Below are 27,161 nucleotides of genomic sequence, written 5' to 3' on the forward strand. Positions count from 1 at the left end.
AATGAGCTGGCTCTGGCCCTGGGGACAGCAGCCTGGCCTCGAGCAGTGTCCTACGCCACAACATCCACATCAATAGAAAACAGCAGCTCATTAAAAATCCCTCTGATATAGACTGATTTGTCTGTGTTGTGCCACAAATGACTGAGGTGCGTGCTGGGGTCAAATTGGGCCTGGAGCCTCCCCAATTCCAAGGCATCGTTCTGCTTCATATGTCTTATGGCTGACATCACACAACCATGGTAATGCCCTCTGGTACGAAAAAAACACTGTTCACCTACAGTATATAGACATTTATACTAGACAGCAAGTTAGTCAGGCAATATGTCAGAAAACCTGTCTCTTTGATGGGTTTTTTCATCATAATAGTGAAGATGGTGGATAGATGTGGTGCCAAAACAATTGGAAACAGGCTAACAGAATCTCCAGTATTTTACAGGATCCCCACAGGTCCAAAGAAATGGCAGAGGTGAATCACTGCTCTGTGACATGTTCACAGCAAGCAGACGAAGATGGAGTCATGGGAACAAACACACGCAACATATTTGTTGGTTAGCTCTCTGTAAATCATGGACTCAGACTAGATTTACCAAGAGCTAGTTTGCACAGCACCTGAAATAAAGCCTCTAAGGGTTATGTAGACTAGTGGAGCCAGAATCAAACCCACAACCTTCCAGTTGAAAGTCAACTTTCTCTGCCACTGAGCTACTGTCGCCTCTTGATGGTTGCTCCAAACTGCTTCACACACATTCACTCACATATTCTATCACACGTCTTTCATTCTCACATGCTGCTGTCGAAGCAATGTGGGGTAAGTGTCTTGCCCAAGGACACATCGGCATGCAGACTAGCGGAGAGGGGGAATCAAACCCATGACCTTCCAGTTGAAAGACAACTCACTCTACCACTGAGCCCCGTCGTCCAAAAGACATGTCTTTTGTCTTTTTCTGTAAAGACAGAACATCAGCATGAGTTCATACAATTCTGTAACAAATGTGGGGAGGAAGAGAAATAGAAAGGACTCCCTCATTTCCCTTCCCCGGCAGTCTCTGTGGCATCCCCTGATGAATGTGAGTGGAACATCGGGGGGCTATAAGAGAGAGAAAGAGAGCTAAAGAGTGACCAAAAGAAAAAAAAGAGAGAAAGAGATAGAAAAAAGGGGTTACTACCACTGAAAGCATGACAGACTGGTGTGACATTGATTGATGTGTGAGCGCTCTCCCTGATTCACTGATTAAACCCATCAATCTATATGCAGAAGAGATGTCTGATGCAAATAGGCCCAATCAGGCAGGACAAAATGGTTTTGTCAGGAAGTTATGGAAATAAGAGCACGCCCGCCGCCATAGGTAAGGCCCAGAGAATGTGGGGAGCAGCCGGGGATCTGACGGCGTGATGCTCCAAATTAGGAGATTACATGCTCGCTGCTCCCCTCCGTTTGGTCTTGCTCCAATGGCCAAATTGTTCTGCCATTCTTTCTTTCTTTTCATTGCATCGTGGTCAAAGCTTGATGCGGGCATATGCTTTGCTACACAAGACTACCTATGTTTAAGAAATATAGCATGGTGTGCTGCAGGAGCGGGGATCTCTAGGTTTCATTACCACTCAGAGGGCTGTGATTCAGTTATGAAATGATTATTGATGCATCAGAATTTGTTTTATTTATTTGTTGGCTGATAATTAAATAATCAGAAGTGTTTATTTTCTTGATCTTACAAATGGAACATATTTCTGAGGAAATTTACTCTGCAGTTAAATGTCAGCAATACACAGTTACACACTGTTATCAGATTTGGCTCCGATCAACATAGTAAGTGGAAAATCCAAAACCTGTGTGAACATGTTAATTTATTATTTGTTTGCTTAGGTTTTGGTAGTGATTTAAATTCCGACATACTTTCTGGATTCACATCCGTCTTCCAACCACTAGCGTAGCTGTTATCAAAGAAAGTTTGTAGCAAACCTTAGTTTTTACAGCTTTGTAAAGCAAATGTTTCATTTCATTTTATAAACATTTTATATGCAATTTTTTCTTTGATGCTGGGGTGCAAAAACACCACAGGTCAGAAAAAAACATTGATAATGTGAATGATGTTAAGAAAATCATGGGTATACCCACTCATTTCAGTGTGAATGAGGCCATCCGGAGATCTTTTGTTGTCTCCTGTGATTTCAATTTCAGGCCATGTTGAATCCCTCAGGGCTAACGGCTAAAACAGTTACTAAAAGACAATGTGAACTTTTTTGATCTATATTGGAAATTTTAATTGCAAACATTACTTTAAGAAGTTTTGATACAGGCCGAAGTTTCCCTCAGTGACCAGAAGTTGTAAAATAGTCTCAGACTATGTGCATAGAGTCAATGATGGTGCATGTGACTTCAAGTTTCTTCCCCACTCCTATACAGACATTGTGAGGGCCTACTGTTATTTTGGGGTGTGGATGTCTGTATGAATGTGTCAGTGAATGGGTGTGGATGGCAAAACTACCCAGAAAAAGCAGACATACAGCAAAGGACCACATGCCACACTTAAACCTAGGTCACTGAATAAACACAACAAAAGGCATTTCTCGTAAGAGCAGCTAGAAAATGGCATCTAGGCATTTCAGATGGGTGCTCTTTTTCAGTATTTTATTTCTCCAACCCTCCTCTTTTGTTGCCCTCGTCTACAGAGCCTGACCATTTCAATATCTCAGCCTATCTAATAACAGATATTCCTCTGTGGATTCTCTCTGCTTCATCTCACTTACAAGTATGCATGTGTGCTTGTCATGGCCTCTCTTTCTCTCTCTCTCTTTTACACTCTCTGTCTGTAAAATTATACCCCTCTCTACCCTTTCTCTCCCCATCCAGCCCATTGCGATTGGAATCACTTTAATTAAGTAACAAATTCTGTTGGCATAGTAACAGCCCAGCCAATTTATCATGGGAAATAGTATGTGAGACAACACAAGTTGCTTGGCAACGGCCAATTGCGGCCAAGGTGCCACGGTGACAAATTGCATACGGATTCAGATGTATGTGACGTTTGAGTGGCATGGCGAAGGAAGGAAGGAAAAAGGCGCAAGTTGATGAGTGTGAGACTCGGAGATCAAGGACACAAATGTTGCCTTGACTGTTTTATCAGCATGTATCCCATAATCATAACCTGTAAACTAACATTTGACCTGAACCAGGGGTTCCCAATTTGCATTCCATGGCTTTGCATTCTTTAAAATATGTTGTATATATTGTACAACATTTTAAAACATAATTACAAAACTAAAAACTGCAAACTAAAAACATATTTATTTATTCATATGTAATGACCCTTCACGTGCCACCTGCCGTACTGGCCCACACTTTGGGAATCACTGATATATAACTGAACAATGAATATACATTTTAAACCAGTGCTTTGTGGTGCATCGGTGTGATGCTCAGAGAGAACAACATGGTCAGTTAACACAGTCACTGCAAAGAAGCAGGAAGCACATGTTGCAGCCATTGCTAGTGCTTCCACATCCAGAGTGACCCAGGCACACGCCACCACCAACCACTCCTACTGCAAATAACTGAGAATTCCGTCATTTTAGAAATGTATGAGGTAATTTGCCAAAATGTTGCAGCGATGCTTATTTTCTCTTACAGAATATTCATGTTGAACATTTCCCATGGTTTCCAGAAAAGTTTTTGTGTGTGTGTGTGTGTGTGACCAGGCTGAAAAAAACATCACCTGATAAGCAACAAAATCCCTCCTCTTCTGAAAAAACAACAGCCATCAAACACGTCATCTCACCCTCTATGCAAGTTTGTTTTTTCTTTTTTCTTTTCTTTTTTTGCTCTGGAAGTATGACCTTATAGACACCGGCCTTTTACAGCAGATGTAAAAGCTTTCATGAACTGGCTATACGTTAACTTCCTGCTGCGTTGCAACAATCAGGGAGAGAAAAGCAGCAACAGTGACATTTATTCATATGAAAATGTCACTGATTATTACTTTTAAAAGTGGCTGCAAATGCTGCCTTCAGTAACATCTCTGAAGAATTTGGAGTGTGTGGCCACTGCTTGAGCAGTGGAATTGTTAATTTTATCAAGCAATTTATGAAGGAACTTTATGTACCGTATACTATATGCATAGTGTTTGGTTCAGAATTGTCCTCCTTGCTGATGCTGGTTCCATGGACACCAATCCATCTGACTACTGACCTTATTCTGATGAAGATGTTCACCTGATTACCTGTTAAAATAATTATTTTTCTATTCCTCTTTGAATTATTCATCTGACTCTGAACCAGATGATGACCTTATTCTGTTAAGGTAATCACAGCATGTTTAAAAGTGTTTTGGGGCGATGGTAGCACAGTGGGAGAGTCTAATTTCAACTTGAGGGTCCAAATCCCGGCCCTGCTAGTCTACAGTGTCCCTGGGCAAAACACTTAATCCCACATTGCTCCTGATGGCTGTGCTGGCAGTGTGTGAACAGGTCTGTGTGATAGAAAATGTACTGCAAATAGATGTAGCTTTGAGTGGTCGTCAAGAAAAGCACTAAATAAATACAGACCATTTACAATTTCAAATTTCAAAAGGGAACTGGTCTTAGTCAGATCCCTTTTTTTCTGTTCTTAGCCACTATTTTCTAACATATAGAATGTGTGAAGAGGAGAATCTGCATTTTAGAGCGACTTTAAGGAGGCATATTCACAGGGTGATGGTGAGTGGTAGAGCATGTTGTCTTTCAACTCTAAGGTTGATGGTTCAACTACATGTCTGCATGCCACTATGTCCCTGGGCAAGACTATGGGAAGAACTCTGTGCCACTGGGAATTCAAGTTAAATTCAGTTCTTCAGTTCACACTTCAGCGTCTTGGTTTGCACGTCAGGTTGATAGCATGAGTTTGCCTTTTCTACTGGTGAACCCAGACAAAGTAATACCTTTGTCTTGCTGATTATGTAAAAAGTGAAGCACTGTCACTTTTTAGGGTGGATGCTCACTGCAGGTAGACTTCACCTGAGACACCTGTGCCCATTCACACCTGCACAAGAGTAAGGATGAATCCGGTGTCAGTCTGGGTGTGTGTGTGCATGAAGGAGAGAGAGAGAGAGCTGCAGAGGCATGGAGATTAATTATTGGAGCAATGCGTTTAAAATGAAACAGAATCAATGTAAGATGGTCAGTGTTGATTCTGTGGTGGCCCAGCTACCATGCAATGGAAAAACACTGAAGTATATTATGAATTGTGCAGCTCCCCTAACATGTTGCGGATGTGTGGCACAAAAATTTAATTTGAAGAACTAAATTTAAACTGAACTGATAGCATGAATTAGCGATGAAATAGTTTTGAATTTATTGCAATTCACTTTCATACCAATACATTCAGTTTTAAATTATGGTTTTCAAATTCTAAATTTAGAAACAATTATTTAAATTGTTCAGTTCAAAATCAGATATGAACAATTCAATTTCAGTTCCTAGTGGCACAGAATTCTTTCCATACAAGACACTTATCCCCACATTGCTCCCGATGGCTGTGCCTGCAGCGTGTGAAAGATATGTGATAGAAAAGGTGCTGCACACAGATATACTGTACGAATGTGTGAGTGAATGGCATAACTGTGGTGTAAAGCAGCTTTGAGGGGTCATCAAGCGTAGAACAGTGCTTTATAAATACATTACCATTTAGTTAAGTGGCAGCCATATTTCAAACAGCACACAAGTTTCTTCTTAAAGCTTGTGGGCATGCCAGGAAAAATGGTCGAAAAAAAGTGCCCCTCAATGGTCTATTGTGAATGTGGTGTATTGTGTTTATTTAAACAGTGACTCTCATTGTCAGCACCTTAAACCCACAGAAAGTCAAAAATCAAAAGAAAGATCCAGACCTTTTTTTTTTTTATTTGGATATTCTTGTGTCCTGATACGTGGGAGGGAAGTTTGTGAGTCTGATCGATTGCCATGATGTTCCCGCTGTACGGTCATCTGCTGTTCCCGCAATCACACTGTCACTTTTGTCCTCATAAAACAGTTAAGCAGCCTTGATATCACTCCCATTTACCGTGTTGTTGAGACACAAATTCAGAGAGAAAAGTTTGGCCGTGACAGGCACCACTTTTTCATGACTATTGTGACACACACACACACTCATACACACACACTCAGTGCGTGGAGTCATTTCATTTGCGACAAAGATGTTTGCTGTAATGCATACCCTTGATATGTTGTCTCTCTCCAGTGCACAGTCCTATCATAAACCCCTCGTGGACCTAACGAATGGTGCACTCACCGGACTATGTGGTTACATGATGAAAGTTATTCATCACATTTGAATTATTCTAATCAATTTGCTGTCAGGATAACTGCCGTGGCTGTTACACCGACACTGCCGTCAAGCACCGTTTGGTTGCAGCTCGGCGCTGCCTGTGAAATTTATACTTTCCATAAGTACTCGTAAAACCTTCAAAGCATGACTGAGCGCGGAGAACCACCCCCCTGCCACCACCACCACCATCGCCACCCTGACACCCTCGTCAAGGCGACAGCTGCCGACAACAAAGTCACTCAAATAGACAAAATTAGATACAGAAGTGTGCAATCGCACAAAGAGTAGTTTGCAAACACAAAGACAAAAGGAGCCTAAGAGTTAGAAGGACTGAGATCTAAATGGCCAATTATAAGATGACATTAAGGCCTCGATCATAACAGTTGGAAGCATCTGCTACCCTGTGTTACTTCCTGCATCTACGCCATTTAACACAAACAAGCAGGTCATCAAAACCCACCACTGAATATGGACAGACTTCAGAGGACACATGGACAAATGGTGATTATATGTGTCTTTTATCACTTGATGAAACACTATGTGATAGTCAGCAGGGACCTTTCAAGGTATTCTGTTTTTTTATTATCTTAATAGCCATGTCTTTCTATATTGTACATTAATAGATGATAAAATGCATGCTTGCTAAATGCATGTCTTTGCTGCTGTAACACTGGAAATGTCCCCTTTATCTTCTTCTTTTCCTTTTGGCTGCTCCCTTCAGGGGTCACCACAGCGAATCAACCTCATCCATCTCACCCTGTTCTCTGTATCCCCCTCTCTCACACCAACTAACTTCATGTCCTCTTTCACTACATCCATAAACCTTCTCTTTGGTCTTCCTCTGGACCTCCTGCCTGGCAGTTCCAACCCTAGCATCCTTCTACCAATATACTCACTATCCATGTACATGACCAAACCATCTCATTCTGGCCTCTCTGACCTTATCTCCAAAACATCTAACATGTGCTGTTCCTCTGATTGACTCATTCCTGATCCTATCCATCTTCGTGATCCTATCCATCTTCTTGGAAATTTCCCCTTTATGGGACAAATAAATAATTATGTTTTCTTATCTTATCTTATTATGGGGCCCCTAGCAAAAGAAAGTCTTGCATCGAACATATCCAACTCACTGCCAACCGATGTTAGCATTTAAGTGACAACCAACCCATTTTTCTGGTACATACATAAAAAACAAAATAGCAGAAACTTGAGTAATTTATTCTACAAATCCACTCATTTACTCATCTTCTACTGCTTCATCCCCCACATGAGGGTTACCACTCTCACACTCAACACCTAGAGTCAATTTAGAGTGTCCAATTTACCTAATCTGCATGTTTTTGGACTGTGGGGGGAAACTGGATAACACGAAGAAAACCCACACACACATCAACAAAACGTTGTCCCCAAAATACATGTGTATCATGGTCTAAACTGAGGTTCTGAAATTACAACATTTTGGAGTGCTGGCTTGCATGCAGTGTCTTTTGTGCACACAAATCAGAAGTGTACAAGAGTGACACAGTCACAATATGTATCCTTTGCTATGCTTCTGTTTTTCTAGGTGTGTAGTTTCTTTTTCCCCAATACACACCAAACCAGTAAAGTAGGGAAAAGCAACACCGGCACTCTATTGTCTTCTTAGAATTAATTCAGTAAAACTGCAGCAACTCCAGTTGCTTAGTACCAAAAAAGAAAGAAAAAACAAAAACACACCTCAGTTTCTTCCATGTGTTTCTCAAGTGGTTTTAGATGCTGCATGTGAACAGGCCTTTAGTTTGTTTCTGACCACCCTCTTGAGCCCCTTTTCCACTCGCCTTCACATTACTGCATACGTAATCTTGATCATTGCACTGATTTTGTACAGAGCCATTTTCATCTATGACCGGTCATGCCCCCTTACAAGACCATGCACCCTTTCCAGACACATACTCAGTAATCCAAGCTGCATCCATATCATATGACGATTCACATACGCTTGGCCTTCACATGTTGGTGTCAACAGGAGGCAGATTATCTTCTCTCAGTGAGTACTGTTCAATGTCAGAAATGTGATGTTAACACCAAATATCCAACACACAAGAAAAAAAAGTACCATGGAGATCTCTGACAATGTCAAGGTGACTATTTATACTCAGCAGCAACTGAGTCTTTTGAGATCTGCTTCCTGAACACTGCACATCATAATCATGCTGCAAAAGGTGTAGATGAGTTTAGACTCTGTGACCAGACAGCTAAAATAATGTCCAGACCAATGAGTTGAATTAATTACGCTTAATATTAATTTTATTGCTTTATTAAAAAGCAATAATTTGTATTGATTTGGTATAAATTGGACATCATACAAACACAATAAACACAATTAAGGAAAATGCTGATTTTATTCAATTATGACTTTTGAAAATATCAAATTACTACACTAGACACGCACACACACTAATGCTGCAGTCACAACGACCTTTTTACAGTTTACATATGAGTGACGGTGCTTCGCTGGTTAGATGATAAGATAAATAAATAAATAAAAATTATAACTCCTGAACTTAAACTAAGACACTTGTAGAAGAAACATTCCACAGACATTGTCTTCAACATAGGCTGCCTCCAACTCCTTTGTGTGCTCTTCATCAGATAAGTTTGTGTATTTCTCCTCGTGTTTGGTCACGTAGTGGCGATTCAGATTGTAATCCTTAAACACAGCGACTTGTGCACCACAAACTAAGCATACGGCTTTACTTTTGACTTTTGTAAAGAAATATTTAGCAGTCCATGTCTTCATGAAAACACGCCATTCCGAATCAACTTTTCTTTCTTTAACGTGAGCCAACATTTTTAGGGAGCCAGAGGTAACTGGCTTGCATCACCTGTCCTTGTGCAGACAGACACAGAAACGTGCGTCCATATCAGGCTTTTGAAAATAACAGCAACACTGTTGTATTGTATGGCCGGACAGGGACGCCCAATACCATTTCGAAGGCAATACTCAACAAAGCCATCTCGGTTACATTACAAATGTATATGGAACATTTCAGTCTCATAAGAACAGAAAGCATACATTGAAAGATTTCAAGCATGGAATTGTTATAGTTACTGTCAAGTTTCACAAGAATCCTCTGATCTTGAAGAAGTTGAACAAAGCCATGATGATGCAGCAGATGCAAGTGGTGCATTTTCTAGTAATGTTGGGGGCACAATCCATAACTTGCCAAAAGTAATTGAGCAAAATTTTGCTGTAGCATTACTCAAGTTGAAGCATTTGTCACATGTGCCAGACTATAAAATCGACAAGTTCTTAGAGGAGCTGCTCGACTTATTAACTTCAGCACTATTGCCATTCTCAATGGATGTACTTGAAAGTCTGTTTCAGAAACACAATGCCACTTTAGATAATCAATTGCTTAAAAGCATCAACTAATTATTTCATATTAATTATCTAGTTTCGGGAAAACTGATCTTGAGATCACAAATGCTGCAACAGTTTCTGTGAGTCTTTCAAAACAAGAAAAAAACCAAAAAAAATAATGAAATTTACTGAAAATGTAGTAGTATTTTCATTTTAGTCACGTTTAAATTCAGTCTCACATGCCTCGTATTGAGACCACACGGTTGGTGTAGTTGCAAGGAGTTTGCATGTTCTCCCTGTGTGTGTGTGGGTTTTCTCTGGGGTTCTCCGGCTTCCTCCCACAGTCCAAAGACATGCAGATTTAGGTAACAACTAGGTAAATTGAACTCTCTAAATTGACCATAGGTGTGAATGTGAGTCAGTGAGGAGATATTTTGATCGGCACGTTTGCGGCGACTAGGAGGTTTTTGACCATGAAAACAAGTTAATATATGTAAGTAGACCTCCATAACTAACATACACAATATGAGCATTCGATGTCACCTAAAATACTGAAGGTATATACACATATTGTCATGCTCCATTTGTCCATCTCATTTTATTGCGAAAATCCCTCTTATTTTGAAGTCTTCTTGTCCCTGTCTGCGTGCACTTTACTTTTCCCCTCTGTGATTACCCCAACTTGTTTCACCTGTGTCTTGTTCGTCACAGCTGTTCGTTATCTCCCTGATTCCCCAGTGTATTTAACCACACCCCCTTCCTTTGTCTGGTTGTGAGTTTGTCTTCATCCGTCACCAAGTTAACAGTTTACTTGTGCAGGGGGAATAGGTGGGTGCATGGTGTTGAAAGTGACTGGGTTGACCGTGAGAGCTGGGAAGTGGATGGAAGCTTGTCGGCCTGTCTTGCGTGCACTGGTGGTGGTAAGTCCAGGAAGGGGTCTGACTTGTCGGAATTTGCAGATGAAGGTGCAGGTGTCAAAACATGGAAAGCATCGAAAAACGAAGCTTAGCGATCTCAAGCTCCTATTCGGCCCTTGTTAGGCGCTGTTCTCTCTCTCTAGCCGCTTAGTGAGTGTTTCTCTAGCTTTGAGTGCCTCATCTTGGAGATGCTGTGCTTCTTTGGCTTGATCACCCAGCAGTTTACACGGTTTATTCTCTCTTCCAAGATTGCAGCTTGGGCAGTTGAGAGACCCTGAGTGGGATATGTACCAACAGAGTACCATACCTACTGGATCTGATATGGGTGTATGAACTCCTGTTGTTCATAAACTTCACCACAGCACCAACCCTGTGGTGCTGTGGTGGCTGCTAGAGCGGGAAACAGAAGCAGGTGAATCTGGGTGCGCAGATGGCTGGAATCCAAATTGGTAGTCCTCCAGGTAAGCAGCTAAGCGAAGCTCTCTCTGTGGACTACTCTGCAGTGTCTGATGCTGTGTTGTCCATGATCCTCTTCTTGTGGTGCACTCAATACATTAGTCTCAAAGGACCAATATTTGAGGGGCGAGATTTAGAAAGAAGGATTGCTGGTTGAGGTGGTGGATTATGGACTATGATTCCGATAAGAGAATCAAGGCACTTGGACGGAGAGATCTTATTTGTCTCCCTTTAATGAAGATTGTTGGGCTTCACATAAACAACAACATGTAGTGTGTATTCATTTAAGTTTGTTTATCTGTGTGTGCGTGGTCTGAAAATAGAGAAAAGCAATAAAATGTGTCACAAAAATGCTCAGAATATTATTTAGTTAAATCAATAAACTTTTCTAAACAGCTGCAAACTGCTACTTAAGCATAATATACATAAACAACAGAAATGTACTATCAGTGGTGAAATTTGCACAGTTTCTAACATAACATTGGCAGAGGTAAAGCATACTTAATAGCACTTCTGTTCAAACTTCTGTTAATAAAGCATGGTCAGAAACACTGATTGAAATACTGATGCTAGCAAAAGGCAAAGCTAACTACTACTGAGACAGAAGCCACTTAGCCAACTCAAGCTCACACATTATTTCCCATGCAACACAAACTCGAATAATAATAAAAATATCCTTAACTAATAAGTAGAAAACACATTTCCTCAAGAACGCACACATGATATGAGAAACACACAGAAGTGTCCATGCAGCTTCACACAGTCTGGTCTGTTTGACAGTGTGTCCTGACTTGTTCAGACTGTGCTACTGCCTTTGATCAGTAGATGGTGCTTCACCTGTAGGGCTTTCTCGCTATATATTTATATATATATTTTTAAAATCAAAATTATATTATACTTAATTTATAATATTTATGTCAATCTATTCAATATAATAAGTATGATGATCATCAATGCAACAGCCTTTAAAGCAGGAAAAGTCATCACAGATACTTTATCATGATATGCCAATCCAAAATATTGTCTCATAATATTGATAAAAGGCTCAGCCTTAGTACTCAGTTAAGTTCACTGCAGATGTGACAATGCATCTTGGATAGATTTCACATATTATGACGCAAAGGTGACTCTGTTTTAACTCCTACTTACCATCTGTTTTTAAACATCAAAATGAGAGTGAAAACAAACAGGCTGCTTTCATCCAAAAACACGCCGTAACCTCCTCATGCTCCACCCCACCTCCTCCGTCTAACGGTGAATACGATTGTCACTCTCACTCTTGATGAGCTAGGGAATAAATATGCATAAAGGAGGCTTTGTGGTGGAGAACGAAGAGAAGAGGGGAGGGGGGAAAAAGAGGCAAACAAGGATCGTCGTGGTCCCCAACTGGACTATAAATCTCTGTCTGTTTCAATTGCCGCTGTGGCCGAAACGGTGTAAAATCCGAGCAGGGATGTCATCAATTTCTGTTAGCTCCTATGTCCCTTTCTGTGCCGGGCGGCGGGCAGCCGTGATGGATTGATTTTGTCACTTGTGCTCAGTTCACAGTATGTTAACATGGAAGGGCAGAGTTGGGTTATGGAGAGAGTGTTATTAGGGCCTTGGCTATGACTGGACTTCTCTCTCTCTCCCTCTCCCTCTTCTCATAAAGGTCCCTCACTCTGTCTCCCCTCCCTGTCACTCTGCCTTTCACTCAGTCAATATACCTGCTCTCTCATTCATCACACACATTCCCTTCCACATCTGCATCCACTTTATCTCTGTATACCTCCACCTTTCCCATCTTGTCTTGGCCTATACCTCTGCCGATCTTCACCAACTGTTTACATATACTCCACCAAAGACATGTTACACTATCTCTCTGCTTTCTTCATCTGCATGTGTCCTGACTTTTGATGCACCAATACCACTTATTTCTACAAGTACTAGTACAATTATTTACGTTAAGCCCATACTGCTTACTTAATGATACCATTAGAGCAACACATTTATTTTGAAAACAAATGTTATATATTAGTATTGAAAGGATGAGGGCTACTCCCTCAACACCTGAAATGTGTACAGGCTGTCAGCTTTAATTCCATTTTTTTTTTTATTTCCCTATTATCCCTAGATAACATAGAAACCTGCTCGTTTCTATGGGTTTTAAATTTTTATTTTTATTTTTTATTTTTTAAGTCTTGTAAAAATACAGGCCATTTACCATTATACAAGTATAGTATTACATACATGGTAATAATGACACAATTACCAAATAATACAACATTCAGATCCCTCAGGTCGCCAGGGACATGCTTACATGTTGAACAAACTCCCTGAACACCTGAACTGTGTACAAACTGTAAGCCTTAATTCCTTTTTTTCTTTCTTTCTTTCTTTTTTTTAAAAAATCCCTAGTTAATTTACCTGCTTGCTTTTATGAGTTTTAAAGGTGACTTTGAATGCTTGTATCACACATATACGTTAGTTATGGAGGTCTACTTACATATATTAACTTGTTTTCATGGTTAAAAACCTCCTAGTCGCTGCAACGAGCAAAATATCTCCTCACTGAGGCTCTCATTAGCTGCACTGTTTCAGACCAAAATCACACCCCCAGAACCTAGACTGTGTTGTGATTGGCAAGCCAACAGGGGCTTTCCCACTGTCCTGTGATTGGCCAGGTACCTGGAAGTGACGTAATTAGCACGTTAGCTCTCAAATACGCAGCTCCCCCTCTGGCACGATGGATGCGCTGCATCTCAGCAGCTACAACGAGAGTAGTTCTTTTTCTTCTGCGGTTGAATGTACGCAACCGGATGTGCCCGGACTAGTGCCCGCACCAGGAGGCGCTACGATGGTGAGAGAAGTGGTGAGGTTTTCTGATGACGACATCAACATACGGAAGTGCCGATCCGCTTCGCAGAGCCCAGGAAAACAATAAAACCCTATTTTATCAGCAGTGGCTGAACTGTTTGTTCTGAAGGTTAAGGCTGTCATAAACGAGGTAATGACGCAGATACACACACAAACACAGCGTTAATTGGAGCTTCCGGCCTATGTCGCCTTTAAAAAAAAAAATAAAAATTAAATCACACTTTTATTGCCTCTGTTGTATTTTAATTCCAAGGTTTTAAATGTGATTAAATTGTAATTGTCTCTGCAATGTATTTGCTGCCTTTGTTAAGCACTTCCAATTGCCTTGTCTCTAAATTTAGCGTTCCCTGTTGTGCATACATACTTATCATTTTCCCTTCAATGGTTTTCATTTTTTTTAAATACCAAAATACCCTGTGCAACTCCATTTAACAAAACCATATGGCATTGGTTTGTAACTGGCAAATCATCTTCACAAAAAGGACAATTTCATGCAGAAGTCAGAGCCTTCATTCTGAAAAAATATGAACTGATTCAAAAAGATTTTATTGCTAGAATTTAGGTCTGAAATATAAAAATGAAACACTGCTGTTGTAATGAATAGTCAGGTTCAGAGTGTAAATGTCTTTAAAATAAGTATTAGCATAATAATGTTAGGCTCAATGAAAAAGTAGCAATTCTCGCAATTGAAATGACGCACAATAACTATTAACAGTATGAAAAGGGAAAATATATTTTGATGAGAGCATGTTTTTTAACATTTCACACACATTTGTGTCTTAAAAAAGTCTTTGTAACAAGTTGGTGATTAAAGACAACATCCACATTATCACCAGGCCACTATTGTTTTTGTCTCTGACTGAAGAAGATTTAAGACAGTATAGCAACCGCCTGTGGCAAATTTGAGTTATTTCTTTAAACTGAGTTTTTTCCTGTAATCTAAACTGTCCAATCTTGTACAATTAGTGTATACTAATTGTACAAGATTGGACAGTTTAGATTACAGGAAATAACTTGCTCACCCCAGCTATATTGATTTATAGAATTTCTTTAGTTTCACAATTTTTATCTATCCTCATTTATTTTGTTAAAATAATTATTATATTTTTGGTAGAGATGGTGATGCTTGAATCAAAGATTCAATGTTGATATTAGTATATATATAACGACAGAGATGTGGAGAGATGCTCACTGATGAACAGCAGCTGAGAGCAGTGACTCTGACTCTGTACCTTTTGATACCATCACAGTTGAACAGAGACATTTAAACCTGGGCTCACTGACCTTATTTGTCAGCTCACACTGCTGCAGTCACAGACACTGCAGAGAATGATTGTCCTCCTGCCTTGACACAGTTTTATTATGTTACTGTCTTTATGTTCTGTAGTCAAAATCAATTCAAATTAAGAGAAGGAAATCGTAATTTAAGAGGGTTGTTTATATTTAAAAAAATGTAAAGTGAGAACACATGTTTATTATAGATTTGTTTCAGTGTTGGGAGTCAATTAAGGATTATCTTTTTAATTAAGAAAATGTAACATCTTTTAAATTTTTTAAATAAATTCCAAATTCCATCACTGAGGACTTCACATGGACATGGACCACCAACACAACACGGCTGCTCAAGAAAGCACAGCAACGGTTGTATTTTCTGAGGAGGCTGAGGAAGTTTGGCATGTCGACAAAGATCCTCAGCAACTTCTACAGCTGTGTCGTGGAGAGCAGTCTGACCAACTGCATCAGCGCGTGGTACGGCAGCACTACAGCCATGGACCGCAAACGCCTGCAGAGAGTGGTAAAGACAGCTGAGAGGATCACCAGGTCCCCACTGCCCTCACTGCACAGCATCTACCACCGCAGAGTCCACAGGAGAGCTGCCACCATCATCAAAGACAGCACCCACCCACAACATGGACTGTTTACACTCCTGCCCTCAGGACGGAGGTACAGGAGTGCCAAATGCAGGACAACCCGTCTAAAGAACTCTTTTTACCCCACTGCCATCAGAATCCTCAACAGCTGACTACAATAATCCTGTCACCTGGTTACACTGTCACTTTAATCTGTTACTGTCACTTTAAAACCTGAAACATGCCACTTTAAATCTGTGTTCACTTTATGTACAGTTCTTATTTTTACACTTATTTTATGCATATATGTTATTTTAGTCTCTTTGTAATATTTATATTTTTCTTATGTATATTTATACTTTTTTTACAAAAGCATCTCTTTTTTACTTTTTACTTTATGCTGGTGTTTTTTGAGTGGACAGCAAAGTAAGAATTTCATTGTACAGGGAAACGTGTTTCTTTACTGTGCATATGACAATAAACACTTTGAATCTTGAATCTTGAATCATAGGTTCTCCCAAAGTAAGCCTCTAAGTTCTGCCTTTTTGGTCACTGATTTTTACATTTCTTTTTCAAGAACAAAACAAACAAAAACATGTCATTCATGGATTCATGTTACTCTTTTAAATCATTAAAGCAAACAATTGAAAATATTTATATTAAGGTCCAGAGTTTATTTTTGTAATCTTTGGGACTAAGCCTGCTTGTGTTCACCTGAAGGGCCAAGCCCAAGATCACATTCTCTCAAGTTACTCAGATGCTCAAGAACACAATCAAATTTTATAATGTCAACAGGTGACTGTGTGGTATTGAGGAATGATATTCTATTTGTTTGCTGAGAGAACGAGATGTGCGCCGTTTGTGAGTGCTCGTTTTCTATGCCTCTTAGTTAGTGGAGGGTGGGGTTACATAATGTGCCTCATATTTATATAATGTGTTAATTTTGGTAGTTTTGGGGATGAAACTGAGCGAAAACACGAGAGATAATTGTGTATAACTTTTGTGTTTCTTCTTCATGTGAATAGATGCAAGGAATTATTCAGATAGAAAATAATATTGTTTCTTATTATTTATTATTTCAGAACTGTGTATGTGTACACGTGAGTGTCAGAATAAAGCCCCACATAGAAGTGATACTGGTCTTCTCTCCTTTTTTGTGTCCTGACCCACACAACATCTTGGATGCTGTTGCTCATCTACACAAATCAGCTGTAGTCCCTTACCTCCTTTACAAAGAGGTTTCAGTAGTCTATGTGAAAGGTTTCACTAGTCTATGTGAGAGGTTTCAGTAGTCTATGTGAGAGGTTTCACAAGTCTATGTGAGAGGTTTCACTAGTCTATGTGAGAGGTTTCAGTAGTATATGCGACAGGTTTCAGTAGTATATGCGAGAGGTTTCAGTAGTGTATGTGAGAGGTTTCAGTAGTCTAGTATATGCTTCTACTTGAAGCTCTTACTTACTTCTAGCTCTTATATGTACCCAAATGTTTAAATGCACTTTTGTAAGTCGCTTTGGATAAAAGCGTCTGCTAAATGACATGTAAAGTAATGTAATGTAAGAGGTTTCACTAGTATATGTAAGAGGTTTCACTAGTATATGTAAGAGGTTTCACTATATGCGAGAGGTTTCAGTAGTCTATGCGAGAGGTTTCACTAGTGTATGTGAGAGGTTTCACTAGTTTATGCGAGAGGTTTCAGTAGTATATCAGGTTTCAGTAGTATATGTGAGGAGGTTTCACTAGTCTATGTGAGAGGTTTCAGTAGTATATGCGAGAGGTTTCACTAGTCGATGCAAGAGGTTTCAGTAGTCTGTGAGAGGTTTCACTAGTCTGTGAGGTTTCAGTAGTCTATGAGAGGTTTCACTAGTCTATGTGAGAGGTTTCAGTAGCAGAGGTTTCACTGGTCTATGAGGGGGTTTCAGTAGTCTGTGAGAGGTTTCACTAGTCTATGTGAGAGGTGTAGTATATGTGAGAGGTTTCAGTAGTCTGTGAGAGGCTCACTAGTCAGTAGTGTGAGGTTTCACTAGTCTATGTGTTTCAGTCTAGAGGTTTCACTAGTCTATGTGAGAGGTTTCAGTAGTATATGTGAGAGGTTTCACTAGTCTATGTGAGAGGTTTCAGTAGTATATGTGAGAGGTTTCACTAGTATATGTGAGAGGTTTCACTAGTGCTGTTTCACTGTATGTCTAGTCTATGTGAGCAGCTACTATCCACTAGTATATGTTTCAGTAGTATAGGTTTCAGTGAGAGGTTTTCACTATATGCAGTATCACTATATGTGAGAGGTTTCACTAGTATATGCACTATATGACTATATAGGTTTCACTATATGCGAGAGGTTTCACTAGTCTATGTGAGAGGTTTCACTAGTATATGCGAGAGGTTTCACTAGTATATGCGAGAGGTTTCAGTAGTATATGTGAGAGGTTTCAATAGTATATGCGAGAGGTTTCAGTAGTATATGTGAGAGGTTTCAGTAGAAGTCTGAAGTCAGTGCTGAAAATGTATCAGTCCCTGCTTAACCTATACTATGTGTGGCATTAGACCTGAAGGCCTGAACAGAGAGTAACTATAGTCTTATGGCTTTTTCAGTCTATTTCTTCCATCTGGACTCCAGACTGACACTGACACCCTACATGATAGTGTTTCTTTTATTTCATCAAGCGAGACCTGGATTTTTTTTGGACCATGCACAAAGATTTGATTCTTATGAGCCTGTGCATCATTCAACATTACAGTATGTTCAGAAACACTACATAAATGATGTACACTACAAATTTGTTCTCTGGGTGAAACTGTGCTTCCAGAATTCCTAAAATGGCTCTTGGGGTTCAACGTCAAAAGTATAAATAATGTATTCTACTATGAAAATATTTGAACAATTGTTTTTTTTTTAAAAAGGGTTTATCAAAATGTGTTTCATGTAAAGCACTGTTACATCAAACCCCAGTGTTGAATCTCTCCATTGTTTTGTATTGGTTGTCACTGAATTAATGTCATGCCGTGGTGTTCCAACATATTGCCACATTACTTCTGGTTACAAACTGCATCATGGGTGTAACCCACACCCATGATGCTGGAAATGTCAGTATTAGGGTTGGGGCATTGTAAGTCAAGGCAGATGTCGGAGCGGCAGCAGTAGTATATTTCACTGATACAGATCTCATGCTTTCTGACAGTAATGGTACTTATGGTAATGTCCTCTGTGAACCAGACATGGCCCCGTGTGCTAGCAGACACAGCGTACAGCTCCCTGACACTGCTCTGATTTACAGCTTCACAAGATAAAGGCCTGAGCTGCTTGATATTGTAATTTCAAATTTCAAATTCTACAACATTGTCAATGACATTTGAGCTTTTACCACATGTATTTTAAGATATTTATAAGCAAAAGGCAGTTTTCTTTGTATGGAACTTTCATTAGACCAGAACAAGAGTGTAAAGGACTAATACAAACCAGCTGATTGCTGGTGGTTATATACTAATGTTCTCTAGTGTGGTCCCAAACAGTGAGTGTCTGCCAGAAATGCAGCTATTAAAAGCTATATTTACCATTTATATGTATCTATAGCTGCTTTTATCTGGATTAACCTTACACACTATAAACAATATGTTCATACTTTATGTCTTTTTTGAAATGGGCCAGCACAGGCTAGTAAGAAAAAAGGTATTACTACTATTGCTCACAGCTGAAACCCTAGGGCTAATGCTGTGTTCCATTGACTGTACATCAGAACCTAGAAGTCAGAACTGGGAGTTACGTCACCCTGGAATTCACCGTGTTCCTGTTGGGAAACCATGGAATTGAGCAGTCGATTACAATGCTCTACATGATATTTTGCATGCTGTTGCCTCACGTCAAGACGGTCACTGGTTTCATTCTGGTTCAGTTTTGCATGTTCTGCTTGTGTGTGCATGGGTTTTCTCCAAGTACAGGGGGTGGAGTGGCTCAGTGGTCAAGACTGGTACTTTGTGTGCAAAAGACATCATGGTCGCAAGTTCAACTCCACCCCAGGCTGATTGTATTCAATTCCATTGTAAGTTGCTTTGGATAAAAGTGTCTGCTGAATGACATGTAATGTAACATTAAGTCAACTTGAAGGGGTTGCACTAGTTTATATGCTGATCGGTGTGGACATACTGTACTATATAAATACAGACCATTTACCATTTCCTCCCAGTCCAAAAACATGCAGAAGTTAAATGGACACTCTCCACTGACTGTGACAGTAAATCACTGTTTGTCTCTGGTCTAGTGACCTGTCCAGGGTTGTGACAGCACCTTTTGCCCTGTGTCAGTTGGAATTGTCTCCAGCTCCCCACCACAACCCTCGTGAGCAGTATAAAGCAGTAGGCAATGATTGAGAGTGAATGATCTCCTATCACTCACTGTATTGCATTATTCATATTGTGTCAGATTCTCTGTATCATACTTAAGCACAACGTTGTCATCTGGTTTGTCTCACTGCAGGTTTAACAGTGAAACTCACAACATCTTATGAAGGAGACATTTTTAATTCGACTTTCTTTGGAGTACCTCCCTCACTCTCTCACCCCCACACCATCAATCTCTTCTCATCAACTGAGCACAGACAGATGCCTCCCCTCCTCTCTCTGCCTTTCTCCCCTCTCTGTTTTTGAATATGTGTTTTCTGTTTATTATTAGCTGACGCGGTGCTTCATCATCCCGTGAAAATTCATATCTGCTGAACATAAGGGGGAGAAACAGTGGAGAATCAATCTTTTGTGCTTGGGCAGATAAACACCAGACACAATCAGAAGAAGAAGAGACAAACGGAGGGAGAAGGAGAACAGAGGAGAAGAGGGCCTCATCCCCTCATCCCGGTCGTGATGGATTGCAGGAGTTAAGTGTAGGGACGGTATTATGTAAATTAAGGAGGCATCCTAGCATGGCTTTGATGATTATGGGGAGATGTGAATGATGTTCTTTGGGTCCTCAGGCATTCCCATCAGGCTTTGCCCCTCTGCCCGGAGTAAAATCAGTGACCCAGGATCCTCCCTGCTGCCACCGCTGTGTTGCCACGATTACCCACAATTAAAAAAGAAAGAAAGAAGTTGAGAAAGAAAAAAGCTATAATTTGTTAACATCTGTTATCTGTCAGGGATAGTGAAGTTGAAACAGAAAGTGGTTGCATCTCTGGTCTCTCTCCTCATCTTCATCCACGTTCTTTCTTCCTAGGTGAGGAGAAGCTTCCTGAGATGCATGGAAAAGTGACATATCTGCAAATTGATAACATTTGTCATGACATGAGATGTTTTTTTCAGATGAAGCTACAAAGCTTACAAAGAATGTCACAGTATTTCTGTTCATGGAGTCCAAACACAGGCAGGATAATAACATCAACAGTAGCATTAAGGCTTTCGCACATGAGACACTTTATTTATCATGGTTTTTTTCAGCATGTTAATATTTAGCATTTTTTATATGTAACATTGTATTGGGTTTATTGGCTGAAGCTGAATAAAACACAACAAATGTATAAATGTATTGCTTTAAAATAATAAAAAAATAGTTTCAGTAGTCTTTTTTTAGGCTAAGGCCTCATTCAACGTTAAAAAAAAACAAAAAAGGAAATCTTTGGCATGTTGAAAAAGATTTCCATAAACACAACATCCTTTCAGGGAAAATCTTCATCCACACGAAACCTCCAAAACGATTCTTAACCCTGTAGTACATATGCCACAAAGATTTTATTTAAATAAACAAAGTAAAACCTTTCCTTTCCACACAGCACTTGTAGACAGTGATCCATACTTCTTTAATGGATTATTGCAACAGTCAGACATCCCTCTCACGTCTCCAGCTCGTCCAATCGCTGCTGTCTTTTAACTGAAGCACGTAAGAGTTCATTTTAAAATTATTTTATTTATTTTTAAATCCTTAAATGGTCTTGCCCCGCCTTACCTCTATGAGCTGCTTAATCCCTACACTCCTGCCCAGTCTCTGAGGTCAAATCTAGACGGAAGCTCAGAGGGGACAGAGCTTTTTCTGTTGCTGCTCCGAGATTGTGGAACATTCTTCCACAGCATGTTAGACACACCCCTTCACTGTCCACTTTTAAAACACATCTTAAATCATCTTATTTTTACTCTTTGGCTTTCGACCCGGTATGAGACGTTGTTTTTTATCATTTTATAGCTTTATTGTATGACTTGTTTATTTGTGTTGTTTTTTGTGCTTTAAAAATAAAGTTGGATTGGTTTGGAAAATAGTATACACTACATTGTATATAATAACAGAAACAGAGACCAAATGAAGCAAGCCAGGGTGACTAAGGAAAGAAAATAGAAGTTATCATAAAGGAAAAACCTGTATACAGTCACTGCAGTGAAGGAATTTCACTAAAGCAATATTGTAGTGCTAATGTTCAGAAAAAAGTTACACACTCCAGCTTTGACGAAAAGTTACTGCTATCGTACTCGGCACTACTCTATCAAGAAGGGAAACACATCTGTCATGAAACATGTGGATGTGCTCACATGTTGTGACTTGAAAATAATGAAGTTCATAACTTTTGGATAAAAGAAGAGGCCGAATAGTGATATTTGAGGCAGTGAGAGTGAAAGTTGAGTAGTGAGAACAAACAAGGTATCACAATAGAGGCTTCCACAACAGCCATACAAGCTGCGAAGGCCACAGGAATATGTAAATCTTCACACATGCATGGATTTAGTCTCCAAGCTTCTGTCTTCTCCCCTCATATGTTACCTGTTCTTGGTGCATGTTTTATGAACCATCTTGGGAGGAATATACAGGAGGGATTTTTGCATTTTATTTTTTGTCGGTCTATCACCCTCAAAGTTTCCTTTACGATAACGAAAAACCATTAGCTGCTGTCAAACAGCCAAGAAGAGAGATTATTTTTTTTATTGAAATAAGATTAAAATGATAAGTTTGACTGAGGGTTCCACCCTGATAAAATATTTCAGCTCATAAGTGTGGTGTGGGCACAGGGATTAGAAGAGGAAAGGGAGAGAGAAAGAGAGGGGGGAGGGGGAGGGACTAACACAGGGAGAGAGACAGAGAGAGGGAAAAATTCATAATGTATAATAAAACAAAAGGTGTCATGGGAAATAACAGTGATATTAAAATTAGAGTTAAGGTGGGATCTATATGAAAAAATGCAGATTTGAAAATGTAAATGATGATGAGGGAGAGGAGGAGGACAGATGTGGAATTGTGATTGTGTTGTGGAAGTAAAAAAAAAGTGTTCAGGGCCTCGGCGCAAACATTCCTCTCTCTGCGAGACGCTTCAAGTAAGTACAATGGTCACTGTCATTTTTTAAAAATAATTTTGTATTGAAATCAACACACTTGTATAAATAAATTCACCTATGGAAAATTATAAATGCCAAATGTTAAAGAAAGCTTTATTCAAATTCAACTACAATCTTCCAAAAATAGTGGTTCGGTGCTCCAAAAATGCTTTTTCTGCGTGGATAAAAACACACAAACACAAGATTCACCTAATCTCATCAGGTTGAATGGTTTGGAGATAAACTGAGAGTCAAAGTTGGGATAGTTTGGTCATGTGCAGAGGAGGATTGTGATTATATTGGACAAGGGGGAAGGGGAAGAGGAAGACCACAGACCAGGTTCATGGATGTTGTGAAGGAGGACATGCGGACAGTTGGTGTAACAGAAGAGGAAATGAGGGAGAGGAGATCTAGGTCGATGATCCACTGTCGGGAGAAGCCGAAAAAAGATTGACTATTTTCCTGTGGACAGCCCCTAAGTTTGTACAGCAGCCCAAATAGACAAACAATAATTAATTACTAATTAATTTCTGCACTTGACTGTCAATGTTGTTCTGCATAATTGTCCAATTCAGAACCATAAACAGTATATTTTGTCATCAAATATTAACTCTTTTGGTTTTGCCTGGATTATGATTGATGGGCTAAAAGCTAGTATATCAGCATTTCTGACCTTGACTCATTCGTTGGCTATTGATTGGCATGCAGCACTCTGCATAATGTCTATGTGAATATGTCATCATTTACACAGCTGCTTGACACTGACCAAATCAGCCATGCTGCTGTTTGATGAACCCCCCTCCTTAGCTTGAGTACAAGAGATCCCCTTTAGTGAAAGTGAAAGGAAGAGGCCCCCATTGATATGAGCCTCCCTGAGGGGCTCTCCTGCTTCTAAAGAATGATAGAAGTTCAAGTTCCAGCCACTAGCCCCTGAAAGCTGACCTGGCCTGCCACATGTCCTCTGTCACCAGTCAGCCAAGGACACGAGCAGGCATGCAGGCAGGCTTTTTGGTTGAAGCATGCTGATATTGGAGGTGATCACACAGGATATAGGTTAGAATTATATTTCATGTTCCCCTTCCAATTGCAACAAAATGCACATTGCCTACATATGTTTTTCCTTCCTCTTTCATTGGTAGCGATACAAATGAAGAATCTCTAGCTAAACTCATGCAATGAATACATAAATAAATAATGAATTAAAAAAATTAAATACAATATTATGCTTTGTAATAATATGGCATTTTAAATGGCAAAGCTTAGGTTTTTTGATGTGCATTTATTTGATCAATTTGACATTTCACAGCCACATTGAAGTTTCCATCACTTTACGTAACATTCACTCCATCAGTGGTTTGTTATTTTGTGACTTTCTACATTGTGGTGTAAATTGTTGGTCTATATGGAGATCATTTTGGATATCGTGTCCTCATTGAACAATCATTAACTTTGTTATTTTCAGTTTGAATTATTTTTAAATTTAATATACAGTAATTTGTCCATAAATGTACTTTTCAGGTTTGTTTGTACAGCAGAGCTTCAAGAAGAGCGCAGACTTGAGGAAGTGGGATCTATCAGTTGCACTGAATCATCCATTATGTGAAAAATATAGCAGCTGGTGCAGGAAAATGTGGGATTTTACAAAAGGCCAATAGGGACTTTTCTTTTAAATGTTGACATTAACTGAATGCTATATAGGTTATCCAGCACACTAGGAAACTTCACCACAGTACCTGTAAGTCTATTGTAACTCTAGTTGTGCCAAAGAAATGTTGAATAAAGCTTAAAAACTTACCCAACGAAGCAGCAGTAGATCAGCAGCTTGAGTGTTCTGATGAGCAAACTTTGTTTACAAACTTCAATTATCTATTGGAAAATAAAGCCAACATAAAGTATGATATTCTTATCTCACAGGTGCATATTTTATTAGGTGATCCCTTTGTTAAGTAGCTAAAATCTTTCTTTAACTGGTGACCAGCACAGGGGGCATGCATAATGTCAGTACCTTCGATGTTGACTGATATTAATTCTTCTATGGCCAATGTTGATTTTCACAAATCACAGCAATCAACAGCTAATAACTGATGCCAATTTATTTGACCCATATGTTTAACAAACTTCCTTTTTCTTCCTCTAACTCAGGGGTGTCAAACTCATTTTTGTTCAGGGGCCACATACAGCACAATTTGATCTCAAGGGGGCCGGACCAGTATAAATAGCAAAATAATAGAATAATAACCTATGAACAACAAGAAATCCTTTGTTTTTTATCCTTTGTTTTACATTTAATGAAGGATCATTTTACAAAACATGAAATTTCTTGAGCAATATAAGTGCAATTTCAACAATATCATGCCTAAATTTACTATTTTCACAGCACACTGGATCTATAAAGGCACAAACATTACGTTTAGATTAGTGTGAAATTTTAACAAATTTATCCGGTGGGCCTGATTGGACCCTCTGGTGGGCCGGTTCTGGCCCCCGGGCCATATGTTTGACACCCCTTCTCTAACAGATAAAATATTACTTTTTAATGGTAACTAATGGATGGTATGTCTCTTCCATCAAAATTTCATGTCTGCAGTGCAGTGAAATAGAAATAATGCATAAATTAAATATAAGTGCATGAAACAGGTCATCAAACAACTAACAGAGTTAAACCTTTGGGTGAACAAAAGGTTTACCAAATTTCTGAGAACCAATATGTGTCATTTGTAATATCTGGCTGAGTAATAAATAATAGTTGACCAATGCCAATTATTTATCAGCTTGATTAATCGGCCCAACCAATTGATTCGGTCAAAACCTGAAGTATACCTTGTCAAATGTTTTTGTGCTTCACAGACGTTCTGCTTTTTCAGTAAATTTTACAACGCCATGCAACGTAATGTCCATTATTTTTTGTCACAGCTCCTTTCCTGCCCTTCATATGCTTAACAAACCCTGTTGACCTCAGTTTCAGCAAAGGTAGCAACTAAAGCGGATTGTCAACTAGCTCTGCCATGCCACTTAGCTGACAGTGATGCTTCAGCTATTAGATGCGAGCAGTAACCAGTCGGGGCTCTTTATCGCACGGGGACTTTACACGAGTGCTCTTAACTGCGCTCTTTCTTCTAGATAAAAAAGAGGAATGTGTTTTTTGCCCATTAGCGCTGGCATTAAGAGTTATCTTTTGCTTTAACAGCAATAACTATCCACTCCCACACCACCCATTATTACTGTTCTTATTCTGAGTCAAACTTTAAAGGACACAGGGACGTTTGACAGGCACTGCACTACACATTTGTTTGGCTCTTCCTCAGGAAGCAAAATGGAGAACGTGCTGAGAAAAAGACAGATGATTTTTCTAACTGTTGAGACTTGGAAAGGTAATGCAGAGGGGAGGAAGGTGTTTTTGTGGGCAGACAATTGACAATCCAACATGACTGTAGCGTTCAGAAGTGAAGCACTGCTCCTTGTAGCAATAAAAAGGGCTGTGGCTGTAAAGTATAGCAGTGAAATTGGGATTATTGAGTTTGATATGCAATTTCATTTGACCAAGCCACAGACAATGTCAAGTCAGGGTGTGGTGTACCAACGATAGATGCCCTAACGATCCCTAAATCCTCCCAGGACCTCAAAAAAACACTTGAAAGAATAAGTGACCCTTCTCCTTTTACCCCCTCTCCATTGTGTGCAGATATTGCTGAATGGGCAAATAGCTGTGGTGAAGAGCGGCTAGGATGGCACAGGGGATGGCCTCACCTGTAATGGCATATCTTAGCCTCTCTTTATCGATCAGCTCTGCCCCTGAAAACTTGTCTGGGCTCCGGGCCGTGGGCCGAGGATAGGGGGTGTGTGGGGGTGGGGGTGGTGGTGGTTGTGGATCTCGTTGCCACGGTGCCCTTGGTGAAGACCGGTGTCTAGTGACAAGCAATGGAGTGGCGTAAGTGGAAGAGTGGAAGGGAATTGCTCTGATGGAAGCCCAGTACACGTAGGAAATCATCAGAGGAGCCACAGACATGCCGATATCTTCTGTATTTGAAAGTAAATGATGTGAGCGGCAGCTTTATTAGAGAAATTCTGATTGTCTTAAAGGGATAGTACAGTTTCATAGAAGTGTGGTTGTATGAGGCACTGGAATTGTAACATACACTGAGACAATGCAGAGAAGACAAAAGCTTA

This window comes from Solea senegalensis, linkage group LG16 (genome assembly GCF_019176455.1).
Source record: "Solea senegalensis isolate Sse05_10M linkage group LG16, IFAPA_SoseM_1, whole genome shotgun sequence".
Taxonomy (NCBI): domain Eukaryota; kingdom Metazoa; phylum Chordata; class Actinopteri; order Pleuronectiformes; family Soleidae; genus Solea; species Solea senegalensis.